Here is a 13,590-nt window from a genome sequence, read left to right as displayed (position 1 = left end):
GTCCATTTGAAACTCACCCCCACTCAGTGTTCAGGTTGAATATTTCTCGGAGGGAGTATGACATTCAAATGGATCTACCTAATGTGTTCATTCCATGTGGAATTCATACTCCCCCCTGTGGAAGATATTTCCAAAATATTCCACAGGGGAGTGAGGATTTTAAATAGAATAACCCATTAACCACAGCTATGGGAAATAATTATGTACTTTTATAATATGTTGGATGACGTGTCAACTTATTACTATTGGACTTTTATGTTAAAAGTTGGTATATATAACGGCAGTGTCCATCGAATAGCGTCACTTATTCAGCTAGCAATCCTCCTTTGGTTTTCAGTCTTGATAGTTGATAGTTCAGTGGTAGGCCTACGTACGTGTTTAGGTAAGTACATTTTCATTTTTTTTTTATTATTTATTTCTTATTTAGCACTATGTATCTGATATATTCTTACAAAGTGACGCCTATGAAGGTTCGTTGACAAGCAGGGCATTATTTTAGGTTCAATGTTTAACTCATGATATTACAGTCTTACAGTCTTACGATATTTAGCTATAAGGTTATTATTTGCTCTTTCTTGCATATGTTTTATTCACGTTTTATAATAACAGGTAGATCTGTTTTATGGCATTGATGTTATTATTAAAACTTTATAATATATATAGCTTTATGTCTTGTAGCAAATTTAACAAAAACGTCATGTTCAACTTGATGTTTAAAATATGGGCTATACGTATGAAAAAAGTCGTATGGGATTTTTGAAACTTCAAATAGGGGCAAAATTGAAAAGGGATTAGTTGCAGTCTAATCTTATTTAACCACCCGGCCACAAGCAACGATACATCGAAAGTATACTGCCCTAAATCTTAAAGGAAAAAAAATGTGACAATGCTTTTTTTTTTTAATGCAAACAATACTCAAAATTTGAAGATGTTTTAAACTTGCTCAAAATGGTTGTACAGACAATCCAGAAATGTGCTATGGCATATAAATTGAAAGTGGAACTGAAAAGTTACGAAGAGTAGATTCGTAGTTTATTAGAGCTACAGGTCGATCAAAAACAAGTGGATTTTAAGAAATGAACAATTTTTGCCACTAGTAATTTTGGTTTAATATGAAGTAGGCCTATACTGGTTACATTAGTTGAAATTGTCAAACAATACAGTTTAATGATAGGCCTAAACGTGTATGTAAAGTATTAAATTCGAGACATACATGTATATACCAGCATTGTTTTATATACATTTTATGTTTTATAATTATCACTGTACAAAAGAAGCGAAGTGCAAAATGTTGTATATATATTATAATTTCCGCGGGCCGAATAAAATATTTTTATTCAATGTAAGTCAAAGATGAAATAGAAATGTACACTGCAAAAACAGCATTTAAACATTTTTCTAAACACATTCTTGCCGTCACTTTGTAAACGTGTTTTAAATACTAAATATGTTTACACTCAGAGAAATATTCACACGTTACGTAATAAAACACACGATGTAAATTAAATTATACACAGTATATGTTAAAGTTTGTCAAAAACTTTTACCATGCCAGTTTGTAAATGCTTCAAATACACATTTGAACTGTAACGAAGCTAGTTTACCTATTTTGTGTAATCATTGCATGAAATGAAGTAAAATGTCAGCCCAAAATACTTCGCTGATTGGAGAAAATCTACCTAACGTGTTATGTACTTCGACACGCATGTAGTTTTTACCTATTTCATGTAAGAAATTATAACGCAAACCGAAAGCAATGGCGGCGGACACGACGCGTGTGCAGTGTAGCGCATACCTGCTGAAACTTCATTCAAATAGGTAGGTTTCGGAGTCATTAAGCTTGAACCAAACTGGAGATTCGTTCGATAAGTTATGCATGGATTTCTTTGATACTTTAAAAATGGCTATTTATGGGTTCATTTTGCTAGATTGATCGACATTAGAATTGATATGCACCGGGACATTGCAGCAATCATGTGTTACGAGTAGGACAACCATTACAGTACATTACTGTACTGTATACTGCGTCCGGACACTGCGTGTATCTAGCCATGTGTGTACGTGTTGAGATAGATCACAAATACCACAGAAGATCTTCTCTGGTAATATGGACAGTGCAGCCGTGATATGCATTGAAATGACTTCGATATTGTAGCCTAGTGTACCAAGTGCAACGAATTAGGCTTGAAGCCTTGACGTGAACAATGCATTATAGCATTGATTCGTACATGTACACACGCGAGAGAAACGCTTATAGCGGGTTGAACTGATAGAAAATAAAATAAAAACAAAATAAAACTACTTCATGCATGAAATTGTATTGTTGAATGAATCTGACAGTTGACCAAGATCTGATGACTTCAAATATATCATATGAATTATGTTTCAGCATAAAATAAAAGAAAGAAAGAAAGAAAGAAAGAAAGCCCCAATCCTATTGACCTGTTTTTTTTGCTTAACTGGTATGTATTTTTTACATAATTCAAGGTTGTGTGAAAAATACCTATTTGTTATAAGGTTCATATGCTACATAAATGTTATGTATTTTTTACATAATTTGTGTAAAATATTACATAACAATTACGTAGTAAAATACCTAATAGCTGAGATAAAAAATCTACATAAAAGTTATGTAAATATTTTACCTAATATGTATGTATTTTTTTTACTTATCTGATATGTTTTTTTACATAATTCATGGTTATGTAAAAAATACCTATATGTTTTGGAGTTCTATACGTACATCGAAGTTGTGTAAAATTTTACACAATTTGTGTATTTTTTTCTGTGAGTGTAGAGAATTGATAGGTAATGTTTTGCCATTGAACATTGATGTTTAGGAATTGATACGTAAATACGTAATGTCAAGTGTCTAAACATGTTGACAAAATGAAGGCAAGAATGTGTTCAATGGCTAAACACAGTTTTGGAAGAATATCAATATTAGCGTCAGAAAAGAATGGTTTCAAGAAAATATATATTGAGATGACATCATTGAATTTTAAAAGTCATGAAAGTATTTTCTATATATTAGCTGTTGTGTTATTTCCATTAATTTATCGAAAATAAAGTCTTTCTATGTATCAATTTGCTTCACTTTGTGCGCTTATATACTACAAAATTGAAAAATGGAATTAGCTAACACTTAATCGAAACTACGAAACTACATATTTTGCTTCTCTAAACGAAACAAATTTAATTTTAACCGAAAAAAGCACTGAGCATGCATCCCCGCACATAGACTACCGTACTCCATATTCATACTCTGGATAATGTATAGGCTAAAGCTTAAAACTCTGATTTAATTAATGTGCGCATAATTGATAGATTTTCACAACTGATCTTTTCAGTCACCGTTCTCCCTCTTTTAGTTAGCTTTAACTCGGACTTTCGCGATTAATTAACTGGTAAATCAGAATTGGTCAGTATTGAAGTGCCAATATAATTATGACATTATGATATGTTGCATTCAATAATATAAGCCTACGTACACTTTACTTTTACTGTCACTAATATAATTAAATAAACTTTTTCATAACAATTTTATACTATATAGTATTTTGATGGAATAAATATCAGTACAATTTCGAGTTCTGAATGCTTTCATCATGATTTATAACATGCGTTTATTTATCAAAAATCGACTATGGCATATAGTCTACCCAGCATATTAGGTTTTTAATCTGAATTGAATGAAGCAATTTGACTAGTAAGGAAGCCAATAATCGCATTTATATATCCATAGTTCTTAATTATATATATTATATTATATTAATTATTAATTATATATATTTTTAATTATTAATTATTAATTATTAATTATTAATTATTAATTATTAATTATTAATTATTAATTATTAATTATTAATTATTATATATATTATATTAATTATATATATTATATCACAACGAACGTTTTGGGCGTTGTATTTACTCCTCTGGACATGCTGGAGAAAAATCATGGAAATGGCAATAGAATCTCCATTATAGAACACATACAGTTCCGCTTGTGTATCACCTTGGCTAAACTTTACTATACCCTACCACATTTGGCCGTCGCCGAAGCTACCCTAGTTTTAGCCCTGCTACACCGACGGCGAGAAACTCAATGATATGATTACATTGAATAAACGAACGAGAGAGATTCAAAACAACATTGTAGTAATTTAATTAATAATGCCACTATACAATGAAGAAGAGGAACATTAGTAAATTTTAAATTTAATTAATTGCTTTGCTTCCCATAATCAGCCAGGAATCATAAATCGGCATAATGATCGGTTTCCATTCATTAATTATCTTATTTAAAGAAGAGATAAATAATTATTAATTAACTTAAAACATTAAATAAAAACATTAACTTTAAACAATACTCTGTCATTAATTACCGTATAATATGTAAATTATGATGCACACGAGGAAGGTTACCGTTGTTGCAGGGCTACAGCGACTTCGCCGTTTGATAATTAATCAATTAAATAACGTTCTTAAACAATCAACTTTTATCAATATTCAGTCATTAATGTTATCATGGTTATGCCCATGAGGAAGGTTATCGTTGTTGCAGGGCTACAGCGACATCGCCGTTTGATAATTAATGAATTAATTAACAAACAAACAAACAAACAAACAAACTTTATAAATATTCACCCATTAATGCGATGCCTATCAGGAAGGTTATCGTTGTTGCAGGGCTACAGCGACATCGCCGTGTGAACTTTGAACAACAATTTCTCAACAACCCTACTACAGATTTCCATGATTTTTGTACCAAATTTCTTCTTTTTAAAAGACCTTGCTAAGTATAGGCCTAAATGATAAATATTATCATGATTTCACGTTGTTCATAAAGCGCCCCTACCACTCACAAGCTTTACGTTACATTGACCGCATTCTTACGTTCAATGCAAATCTGAATAAAGATGGACGATAACAGTTCTGTTTCATTCACAATGTTTTGTTGAACTTGTAAAAGAAATGTCTTATGATGCTTATTTTTTCACCTAATTAGTCGGGACTGTATGACCATTTTCTTCTTAATTAACTTTTCAGTGGTCACGGTCCTGATTTTATTTATAACAAAGTTGCAAAGTATGAAATCACATAAACCAGTGTATACGTCGTTCATAAAAGGCCCCAACCAGTGATAACCAGGTGCAAAAGTTCTGTTTCTTCTTAATTAACTTTTCAGTGGTCACGGTCCTGTTTTTTATTTATAATATCTGGAAATTATGAAATCACATAAACCAGTGTTACGTCGTTCATAAAATGCCCCAACCAGTGACAACCAGGTGCAAACTAAGTTATGTGCATTATGCGCTTACCAATGACAACTTAACTTAATATTTGCTCTTGTCAACAAACAAGCAACTCCCCATTTCACAAGTGCATCATATCATTCCTCTTCATTACATTTAGTTGATCAAGTCATTACAAAATACGCAAAAAGTCTAGCTTTGCGCCGTCGCTGTAGCACAGCAACAACGATAGCTTCGCGCCGTCGGTGTAGCCCAGTAAAAAGGTATAGCTTTGCGCCGTCGCTGTAGCATGGCAACAGCAATACCTTCCCGCCGTCGGTGTAGCCCAGTAAAAAGGTATAGCTTCGCGCCGTCGCTGTAGCACGGCAACAGCGATACCTTCGCGCCGTCGGTGTAGCCCCGTAAAAAGGTATAGCTTCGCGCCGTCGCTGTAGCACGGCAACAGCGATACATACCTCCCCTACATTCATTTGGTGACATGACCAAATAAGGTACACCTCAGTGCCACCGGTGTTAGCATATGAAAATAGGTATACCTTCGCGTCCTTGATTTATCCCCTCGAAAAGTCTAGCTTTGCGCCGTCGCTGTAGCACAGCAACAACGACACCTTCGCGCCGTCGGTGTAGCCCATTGAAAAGGTATAGCTTCGCGCCGTCGCTGTAGCACGGCAACAGCGATACCTTCGCGCCGTCGGTGTAGTCCTGTAAAAAGGTCTAGCTTTGCGCCGTCGCTGTAGCACAGCAACAACGATAGCTTCGCGCCGTCGGTGTAGCCCAGTAAAAGGTATAGCTTTGCGCCGTCGCTGTAGCACGGCAACAGCGATACCTTCCCGCCGTCGGTGTAGCCCAGTAAAAAGGTATAGCTTCGCGCCGTCGCTGTAGCACGGCAACAGCGATACCTTCGCGCCGTCGGTGTAGCCCCGTAAAAAGTTTAGCTTCGCGCCGTCGCTGTAGCACGGCAACAGCGATACATACCTCCCCTACATTCATTTGGTGACATGACTAAATAAGGTACACCTCAGTGCCACCGGTGTTAGTATAAGAAAATAGGTATACCTTCGCGTCCTCGATTTATCCCCTCGAAAAGTCTAGCTTTGCGCCGTCGCTGTAGCACAGCAACAACGACACCTTCGCGCCGTCGGTGTAGCCCATTGCAAAAGTATATAGCTTCGCGCCGTCGCTGTAGCACGGCAACAGCGATACCTTCGCGCCGTCGGTGTAGTCCTGTAAAAAGGTCTAGCTTTGCGCCGTCGCTGTAGCACGGCAACAACGATACCTTCCTCCACCACACTCATTTGCTAATATGACAACTTTAACAATTAGGCCTACATAAGGTGCACCTTTGCACCGTCGGTGTAGCCTTACGGAAATAGGTCTACCTTACCGCCGTCGGTGTAGGCCCCTCATAAAAGGTCTAGCTTCGCGCCGTCGCTGTAGCACGGCAACAGCGATACCTTTGCGGCGTCGCTGTAGCACAGCAACAACGATACCTTCATTCACCATCACATCATTATTCAATATATGATACTTAACGTATTTACTCCATGAAATAAATGCTACTCATTCTTAATCAAACCACTCATTAACAATTAACATTCCTCTTATCAATATAACTTTAATCACTATTAACAATCATTGTTAATTACTTACAACAACCCTCTTATCCCTCACACTCATTATTATTATGTCATAATTATTAATTAACTACCATCGCCCTCTAATCCATCATAATAATTAGAATTATATAATCATTCATAATCAATTACAATCGGCCTCTTATACGTCACACTAATTATAATTATATCATGCTTATTAACATCATCTTTTGATGCGGTCATCACTTTTACTTGAGTACATTAAAATCTATTACGCATAATTAATACTTCTGAGCCATTATATAATGCAATATAGTTATTTCATTATGCTTAAATTAAATTCAAATGACATTACTATTATCTAGAAGTAACCACAATAATATAATCGTACTATCACTTATTACCTTGATGAATGCAAACTTCATTTAGTCAAACGCCGACATACTTTATTAAAAACCTGACTCATATAATACCTCTAACTTAATGTAAATCTATCCCATTAATAAGTAATTCACGCCGACGTCGGTGTAGTTTTACAAAAAAAGGTGCAGCTTCGCGGCGCCGTCGATGTGGTAGGGTATTCTAAAGGTACTCCATCACCTTTATTTGTCTTCCATCCGACTTGCCTTAAATGAAATTCTTGCTACAAAAAGTTTGCAAGCAAGTCATTCAAATATGACATACTGCGATATAAGATAACACGTTACAACAAACATGTACTTCGAAGCAATTGCGAAATGAAAATGTGTCATCATAATTGGCCTCTTGCAAGGTTAACAATGGATGGTCAATATTGTTACCACATTAAACAAACAACTCCTTAGATAGATTCATAGCACGCAAATTAGGTTCAACCATATATTACGATAAAAAGATTTAATTATATACATGTTGTGACATAATGCTTACATCAACGTCACGGGCGCAGTCTTAGCTCTCAAATGCCGTTTGTTCTGTTCAATGTGCTTGTTCCAATTTCGAGATATGTTTAGTTAACAACGAAAGGGTAAAATCACAATTGGGCCACTTTACTAGGGAAGATAGCTGTACACGTAAATCAATGATAGCTGATGTTGATGCGTCTAATGCACTCCCCCTTTCGGGGCGCATGCATTAGACGCATCAACATCAGCACGCGCACGTGTGCACTATTTTGTCTACTATCTCTCCAAACAAGTAATACGCGTTCATTAACCTATAACATGTATAAGTGCGCAATATTTGTTTGTCTTTTAACATGTCTTAAGGGGACTCGATCTTTTGTGCGTAATTATAGAGGGCCAGGGGATTCACTCTATCATTAAAAAAATTATTTGAAGAAGTTAAAGAGCCCTAGGAATAAAAACTGTAGTGTAATTCACGCTAGATACAATTTCTTTATATGACCAAAATAAATTTTTGTAATCGATCAAAAAACAAACGTTTTATATCAATTTTAAATTTAGCCTGAATCCGTAAATATGGTACCTCTCGCCCTTTTTTAGGTCAAGGCTATTTTTACCATTATGCAGCGAACCATTGTTGAAGCTATTTCACATACATGTACAAAACATTCTAGAGAAAGAATGAGGACATATAGTGTTGAAATATATTTTGTTGATTTCGAATGATAATGTCATGAAGTCGTAAATTTTAAGGTCAAATTCCTGAAACCAAAACAAAACATTGTGACGCAGATAATTCCCGACTTACGCAATTTCATCATCACATCAGTGTCTTTATTATTTATTTGAAACTTTTCCCAAACGTTCGTGCTATTTATGCATAAAACGGCTAATCTATCTTTACAAAACGCGTCTTTTTTAAGTAAACAAAAGGCTAAAGATGGCATTATGAGATTTATCTTTTATCATTTCACTCATCCGCTCAACTGCCACGCGTACGGTGGCCGAGCGGTAAAGCGCTAGACGCGTAATCGAAGGAAGTTTAGAATCGCTGGTTCGAGTCCCAACTAAGCCTGTGGAAACTTTTTTTTCTTCAAAATTCATGATCGCATTCCGAAATGAGTCACTTGTCGGTAAATCATGTATCGTATCCTTAAAAGGGCATTTCGTGATCCACAGCATCATCCCCCCACTTTTCTCAAAAAAAGTTGAGGTTTTTATATCACTGGAAACCTCGGGCTACATAATGTTTATGTACAAAATATTTCTTCCAGATAAATTCGTTTAGCAAAGATATCGTGAAATTTGAATTTCGTTCTGGTGCACCAGAACGAAATTACAACACATTGTCTATGGCGCAGTGTAATACACATAATCATTCATAACTCGCAAACGCAAAATCGAAATCAACTGAAATTTTAGAAATAAGCTTTTTTCGTGGATATCTGCTGAAAAATGTCGTAAAAAGAGGATGCTAGGATCACGAAATACTCCTTTAAGTGGCTAAGAGAACAGTATTTACCATGATAAAATCATTGACATGCACATGTATTTAAGTTTTACAGCAGAATGTGAAATATTTATTGATCTTTTAATCTCTTTTAAGTGGAAAAAGAGAATCATCTTTTCTGCATCATGATAAAACAGTAAAAACAGTCAATATTTTTTGTATTATGTAATTGATTTCACGAAGGAACTCTAGATAAACTTGATGCTATCACTGTTAAAAGTAAAGCCCTCTTCCCTAGTAAAAGTGGCACAATTGTGATTTTACCCTTTCGTCTTTAACTAAACATATCTCGAGATTAAAACAAGGAAATTGAACAGAACAAACGGAATTTGCGAGCTAAGATTACACCCTTGACGTTGTTTATATATGTAAGCATTATGTCACAGCGGTATTTTCTAATTGCCAGAGAGGGCGCTTTTCACTTGCACAATTTTTTTTTGAGACAGGCTGTATAACAAGATTCTTTCTCAATCGAGCCCGGCTTTCCTTTCTAAGGGAATTTTCATTATCTTCTTTATCACTCGTTGTTTCTAAAACTAAGAGATATAATATAGTAGTAGACTTGAAACTTGGTAGTACTGTTGAAGACATCTCCTTTCATATTTAGCAGAAAATCACATGTTCGTAGATTTTTTAAATCCCAAAATCTATTTTTTATCTAAAAAGGTCTTCAGTTTTCACTAAATTGTTAAGCAATGTATTTGTTTTTTATTTCTTTTATACTGCCAGACATCAGAAGATAACAATGGCTCGACTTTGCCTGATTGTTTTGATGGCAGTATTCCTGGTGTTAGCGATCCAAACAGATGCACTTCCTGAACAAATGCAGATACAAAAGCGTACATGCAGTTACCACGGTGGTAAGAATCCTATATTCCAGCAATAACATACATAATTTAAGGACTCGGATAGCAACGTTTGAAAAGTATTTTTTTCTGTGACATGAGAGCACATCAGTGGTAGACTATGCCATAGTCGATTTTTGATAAATAAAAATGTTATTAATCATGATGAACGCATTCAGTTGAACTCAAAATTATACTGATATTTATTACATCAAAATACTAGTATAAAATGGTTATGAAAAAGTTTATATAATTATATTTGTGACAGTAAAAGTAAAGTATAGGCCCTACGTAGGCTTATATTATTGAATGCAACATATCATAATGGCATAATTATAATGGTACTTCAATACTGAACAATTCTAATTTTAGAATCTGCCAGTTTATTATCCAAAAACCTTGGGAAGCTAACAAACAGAGGGCGTACGGTGACTGAAAAGATCAGTTGTGAAAATCTATCAATTGTGCACACCGTAATTAAATCAGAGTTTTAAGCTGAAATGTAATAGCCAGAATATGCACAATTGGCAAGTGGACTACGGAGAAGTCTAATTTTATGGCGAATGATTAAAAAATGATATTTTCATATGGAAAGGTTTGGTTACAAAACGATTCTCTTATAGGCCCTAAACTTCCAAGTAAGCAGTGCCTTTGTCTCCACACAGTCTGTGTTTACACTACACGGTTGAGTGCATAGCATCATAAGAACTGTGTGAGGTTCTAGCTGGTGACCAGTGAAAAATACGGCATCTGTGATTGTTTTTTGACAAAACCCCTAATGTTCCCTTCAACCAATAAGATATTTTTTATATGAACGAAAGCTAACACTTCCCCTAAAAACACTTTTTTCAATACGTCAACAGAATCGCAATTCAATGTTTATATATAGCAAGGCGAATGTGGTAATGTGGTAAAACGACATATGTGCCCATCCACCACAAACTGGTCGTAAAGTCGGCATTTTCCATTTTAAGATACAATCAAAAACAGTAATTGGATTTCTATGTTGAATATACTAGGAATTTGACCTTTGATGAACCATAACTTCACTTCCAGATGTCCGATGAAGCTGGTTGAGGTGTCATTTTAAAGCTGAAAAGTAATTCTTTCAAAATCTGCAATAAACAGAAAATGATCTAGAGCCGACTTTACTACCACTTCGTGGTGGATGGTCACATATTATTAAATATCAATTTTTTGATGCATAAATATTTTTCAGAATTTATGAAAGAGCACACTTACATTGTCCATACTAGCTTCCTTTCAATGAACAATGACCAATTCTCTTTAAATTGCAAAACTTGTGCGAAAGGTTACTAGTTTCACCTGTTTTCTCATACGGTTAAGAGCGTTTACAATTATGATATTTAACAGTCCTCGAATTAAACTTTATAAATCTAATGATATGTACTTAAAACGCTGTGCCGTTTTTCAAACACGCCCCTGAATGAAATTGATGACCAAGTAGGCCTACCCTTAAGTTGTACGTCCAATCGTGCGCCAATTTAATATATCTGATATTGTTTAATTTTCTTTTAGGTCTGACCAAACCCACCGGCTATGATACCTGTGATTGGCAAGAGGAGTGGTGGTACTGTTGCAACAATTAGACGTAAGTACGTATAAAACACATGCAAATCAGTATGCCGTACCCAGCAAACACAAAACGTTTTCGACATCATTCGCAAAAGGTTATAAAAGGTTGTCAGAAAACGTTTTCATAACATTAAATAACATTTGCTGGTCATTTACTGCACAGCAAACACAAATGCTTTACAGACAACATTTAAATATCGGGCGGGTTATATAAAGGCTATAAAAACGTTTTAATAACATTCCAAAAACATTTTTGAAATCTTGGTACAAATAATTTTAAACAGAATGTTATTTTGGGGTTGAAAAATATTTTGCAAAAAATGTTTGCCCAAAATATTTACAATAACGTTTTTGAAATGTTTTCACGACCTTTATATAACCCGACATTTAAATGTTATTAAAACGTTTTGTAAACAACATTTCAAGAACATTTCTGTGTTTGCTGGGTGCAAATATTTTAACACAATGTTATTTAAGTGTTGACAAAATATTTGGCCAAAAATGTTTACAATAACATTTTGAAAACATTTTAAAAATATTGTTGTAGTGTGTTTTCATACAAAACGTTTTAAACGATTTCATGACCTTTATATAACCCGACATTTTAATGTTATTAAAACGTTTTTACCTAAACCAAAACCCAAAATATAACTTATTTAAAACGTTTTAGTGTTTGCTGGGCGTATTCACCAGTATATTGATCAGTGGCGGAGCGTCATAGGGGCACGTGGGTGGGTGCACGTTATTAAGCTATTGTTTTCAAAAATGATAAATGTAGATGATGATGTTATGATGGGTCATACTGGGGATAGGTCAATCTACTTGGGTTGTGTCAAGTTGCGATTCACCAATGCATAGTGTGATATTCTCTCATGTGTGAGGTGTAAAAATAAAATTTATTTATTTATTTATTTATTTATTTATTTATTTATTTATTTATTTATTTATTTATTTATTTATTTATTTATTTATTTATTTATTTATCTATTTATTTATTTTTTGTTTTTGTTTCAGACCACCGCCGACACACGCTTCTGGTACAGACCCTGAAGAAACACTACACGGTCATCTCGTAACGCGACTGATTTCGGGAATATAATGATTTTAAAATAAAATAATCTCTTTTGGATCTGATTTCCACTGTTAACGTGCATAATTAAAGGAGGATAGTCCGATTAACAACCTTATCTCCGCCTTTTCTCTATTAAATTGTATAGTTTGGTATCAGCCAATAAGATCCCATATTTACCCCCATTGACCTTTGACATGATCATTAATTGATTCAAGGGATGTCATCCCCGGGACAGGGATATGGAAAGAAGTCCGATTTTAGATGCAAGAGGAAAACTGGAGCACCCGGAGAAAAACCTGCGAGGGCGAGCATGGATCGGCAACCAAACTCAAATGTGGCGCCGCGGGGAATTGAACCCCGGCCACAGCGGTGAGAAGCGGGTGAGAAGACCATGCACTAACCCGGGCAATCCCTTCTAATATTCACACATATCAAACATGGCAAAAGGATTGAAATACCGGCTTGAAACTTTATAGAGATAGGGCCGGTGGCATTCAATCGTAGTGGAATTAGTACACGTTGAAATCGGACTATGCTTTTTTTTTTAAGATAGGGGGCCCCCTAATTATCAGTCAGAATTAATAGGTAAATTTTCACGGGAAAATTTTCTGGACACGTGACACCCATGGGCGCAGACATATTAGCATTATGGAATGTGACCCCGAGCACAGCGGGTGTTCTTCCAATGTATTTGAATAGAAAGAATTCCTACTTTGATGCAAAATAAGTTACTTGTCGCAAGTTAATAATGTAATGGTAAGAGTTTCCGTAGATAAATATTTTTTCCGTAGATAGATATTTTTGAAATTACGTTTTGATGATATTGTGAA

General features: G+C 35.0%; 1 long non-coding RNA gene across 1 annotated transcript; it reads left to right on the top strand.

Moving 5' to 3' along the window:
- The first annotated feature begins 311 nt into the window (after positions 1-311).
- On the top strand, positions 312-13,522 carry LOC140167187 (uncharacterized). Its single transcript, XR_011860987.1, has 4 exons — positions 312-382; positions 9,977-10,107; positions 11,632-11,704; positions 12,703-13,522. It is a non-coding gene; the product is annotated as an uncharacterized lncRNA (long non-coding RNA).
- Positions 13,523-13,590: the final 68 nt, after the last annotated feature.

Source organism: Amphiura filiformis, chromosome 13, assembly GCF_039555335.1.
Source record: "Amphiura filiformis chromosome 13, Afil_fr2py, whole genome shotgun sequence".
NCBI lineage: Eukaryota > Metazoa > Echinodermata > Ophiuroidea > Amphilepidida > Amphiuridae > Amphiura > Amphiura filiformis.
Note: the sequence above shows the minus strand (reverse complement) of the source record. Positions and strands in the feature narration are given on the sequence as shown.